A 4,210-nucleotide genomic window follows, 5' to 3' on the forward strand; every position below is an offset into this window, starting at 1 on the left:
TCCATCTTCCTTTAAAAAAATCATTATTAATTGGGAATTAATACATATGTCATATCATTCCATAGTTCAATCACGTGAAGCAGAATTGTACAATTGCCACCACAGTCCGTTTCCAAATATTCTTCTTCTTACTGGACTCCTTGACCTCGGCTCCCTTTGACCTGAGTGCCCCTCACCACTCTACCCCCCCCCACTTTTGATGCTCCCCGTATCACTCACTATTTTGCCCTCAGGATATTTCAATATTGCATCTCGAGGCTTGATTTTGTCTTGAGCTCTTCGAGTTTAAGCTATACTGAGCTAGGCTTCCTCTTGGGTTTTCTAACTCTGCATCTTCGCACATTTCATTCAAATATTTGACTTTGTCTTCTTGAGATACCCTTTGATATTTTCTGTCCAGCTCATGGACTTCATCATTTCTTCCATGTGCCTTAGCTGCTCTGTGATAAAGAGCAAGTTTCAGAGACTGCTGACATCCACTTTGATCTTCCCATTCTTCTTCCTTCCTTCCCTGTCTTTTAAATGACCTTTTGCTTTCTTTGTGTATGATGTTTTTTATGTCAGCCCACCACTCCTCGGGTCTTGTCATTAGTGTTCAATGAAGAAAACATGTTCTTGAGAAGCATTTGCAATTCAAGTAGGATGAATTCAAGATCTTTTTTTTTCTTTCATGGACTTGTTTTAATTTTCTTCAGCTACAGCCTGAACTTATACATAAGCAAATTATGGTCTGTTCTACATTCTGCCCCTGGCCTGGTTTTAATATTGAGGTTTTCTATTGTCTCTTCTCATAGATGTAGTTAATTTCATAGCTGGGTATTCCATCTGGAGAAGTCCACGTGTATAATCACCTTTTGTGTTATTGGGAAAAGGTATTTGTTATGAACGTCATTAGCCATACAAAATTATATCATATAATGTATAGCTTCATTTCTATCACAAAGACCATATTTTCAAACTACTGTTCCTTTCTCTTTTTCCCCCAACTTTTGCATTCAAATCGTTAATAATTATCAATGCATCTTGATTGTATGTTTGATCAATTTCTGACTGAACATGTTGGCAGAATTCTTTACCTTTTACAACTCTAGTTTTTGTGGTTGGTGCATAAATTTGTGCTAATTGGATTTCCTTGTATTTAGATAGACTTAAAATGATTTAAAATTGCCAATACTAGTGCATCTCAGCTCACTAATGCCTGGAATGTCAACTTTGATGTGTCCCATTTCATTTTTTTACAACTTCTAATTGTCATAGATTCATTCTTCATAAATTCCAAGTACCGATCATTAATTGATGTTTCCAGCTCTTTCTACTCGTGTTGGGTCATGCTGCGTCAGCAAATGAAGATTCTACAGCCTTCAGTTAATTTCCATCACTATAGTCAGCTTGGATTTGAGACAGCAGCTCTTCCTCAGTCATTGTGAGAGCCTTCTGAGCGGAGGGGCTCATCTTCTGGCACGTTCTCTGACAATGTCTTGTTTCTAGGCTTTCAGCACCTGACACTATTTCAAGTCTATCCATCAGGCTTTCTGTGACTACTTTTTCATGGTCTACTTTTAGTCTGGAAGGTCTGCTGAAACGTTTTCACTTTGAGTGACCCAGTTGGCATTTGAAATACCAGGGACACAGCTTCCAGCATGACGGCAACACACAATCCACCACAAACTGACAGACGAATGGTGGCGGCAACTATTGGCAGTGCAATAATGCGAATGCATGTGTTTCAGACAGATGCGGTTAAATAATGCGATCTTCTCATTAATGTGCCTTTTAATGTGTCTTCAGTGTGAACAATGATATTATTATTATGATTTAGATTTCTGATTCCTGTACCTGAAGGCGGTGGGAATCAGGCAGTTGAAGTGGAGGGGCCTGCCCTCCACTTCATAACATGGGGGGAGCCAGCAGAAGAGAAGAGAAGGCTCGTTCGGGACCGATGGAAAGGGTGTGGCTTGGGGATGGTATCAGCAGTGATCACAAAATTCAACTTGGAGTTTTTCCTTTCTGTGGGACGATTCTGCTGTATTCACTTCCAAACTTGCTAAAGTCTGCTCATTGCGTCAGCTCTGTCTAGAGCCTAGGTGAAAAAAGGAGAACGACTCTGTGCATGTGGGAGGAAAAGGGCTGAGAGGGGCGTGTCCAAGCCAAGATGTGACTGTGCAGTAGCCCCTGGTGAATGACAGAGGGTCTCAGAGGTGTGGCATGAGGGAGAGGAGCAAAGTACAGCCAGGATGAAGGTGGTCCATCCTTGGATACCAAGAATCCACAGAAAGAGTTGGAGAGGAAATTGGACTGGCTTCAGACCAGCCACCCTGTGCTATGACTTCAATGGATGAGTTCTCTCAAACAACACTGTCTACTTTTTCATGTAAGTTCTAATAGTCTTTGCATTGGCTACACAGACCTCGCAGACAATACTCAGGATTAAAGGGTTCATTATGAAGTCAATAGATGACCACAAGTCAGATCAGTAAACAGTAAGGACAGAGTCATTAGTCCACATCAACACTTCTCCTCAGCCAGCAACCAAGTCTCGTTCGGGTCCTCAGCCCCTCAGCCGCATAGTCCCTTGGCTTCTGCTTCTAGGGCCCAGGAAGCCAGCCCACCTGTCGCTCTGTCTCACAGTCCCAGAGCCTCAGACCAGATGAGGAGAAGGTACCCCATCGTCTTAGCATTGCTTCTCCGAGCTTCCATGCCACAGTCTCGGGTACATCTAGTCGGGGTTGCATCTCCCACTTCCCATAGAGATCTTGGACAGCTCTTGCAATGGTCCTGGGGTTTCTCTCTGTGTCCGAGGGCTTTAAACACTACGGAATGGCTTTGATAGAGGTGGGATTTTTGCCTCTTAGCTCTCAAGGGAAAGGAAGGTGGCTGCCTTAAGCTTTCTACCTTGTCAGCAGTAGTCTTAAAGATGCCCTCAAGGAAACCAAGGGTAGGACTTAGTTCGGGTAGTCTATGAAAGTCAGGACTTAGCTCACTTCAATCCTGTCACAGAGAACTCCGTCCAAAATGGGACCTTGGCTGCAGGTGTATAGTTCTGAATTACAATATATCACATGAGGAGCTCTGGCTAGGAGGGTCGTAGGACTTGAGCACGTCTCAATAGATCGTTGTGTCTGTCTGGGGAATGGAGCTTTTGCTGACATTCACTGCTATGAAGATGACAGCGTGGTTACGGTCTCACAGCCACGCTCTCGATGTACAAGAGGACAGACACTGCGGGATCCTGCTATCATAACAATGGGCCTACGTGAGCCCAGGGTTTCCCCCACTGTGTCAATCACTGACCCCACAGTTCACCAAACAGCATGTCCTTCTCCAGGGGCTGGTCTCTCCCCAGAGCATGTTCAAAATACTGGAGGCAAAGTCCTCACGACTAAGGAGAACTCTGGGTGTGTGTCTTCTCAAAGCGATTCATTGGTTTTCTGGCAGTCCACAGTGCTTTTAGTACAATGTCATTCAAATGCATCAGCTCTCCTTCGGCGTTCCCTATTAATTTTCCAAATAACCCTTCATTACCTTAATTTACAAAATAGTCTTGTTTACAGCGTTGCTATATTCCACTGTCCGTTAAAAGAACTAAAACTGTAGCACACAGTAAATACAGCTAATCTTAATGGGTAAATAGATGCTTTTGAAAGAACTAGTGGGACTGAAATAGTAGCAGTGTAAATACTTAAGTGACAATTACTATTTGATTAACTGAGCATCGAGATGAACCTTAGTTAACACCTCCGAGTGTATAAAAGGGGCAGTGCTCTCACTGTAATCTTTGCCTTCTAAAAAGAGCTTATTTTCACCCTACTACAGAAAGTGAGGGAGACCATATCTTCTGAGGAAAGGGTACGTTTAGCATAGTACAATGAATTCCGGTCCTGTTTCAGGGTTTGAAAAACTATAACTCAATTAAAAAATCATAATCTGAAGTGAAATATTTCAGTAAGATTATTTAAATGTAATTTAACAATAAATATAGCAGGTTTCTCTCAAAATAAATATTCCCTCTTAAAGAATTACCATATTTTCACAATATAAAGTTAGTGTTTATATAAGTGACTTCTTTTTATCAGAATTTGGAATAAAGTCCTTGCAGAGCAAGAAAATCCATGAAAACGGTAGCAAATATACCTATCTGCCCTGTGAGATGATGAAGTAAAGAGCTCCAGTATTGGGGCGAACCAAGGTGGGGTGAATCCCAGCCCAGTGA

Source organism: Tenrec ecaudatus, chromosome 15 (genome assembly GCF_050624435.1).
Source record: "Tenrec ecaudatus isolate mTenEca1 chromosome 15, mTenEca1.hap1, whole genome shotgun sequence".
Lineage (NCBI taxonomy): Eukaryota > Metazoa > Chordata > Mammalia > Afrosoricida > Tenrecidae > Tenrec > Tenrec ecaudatus.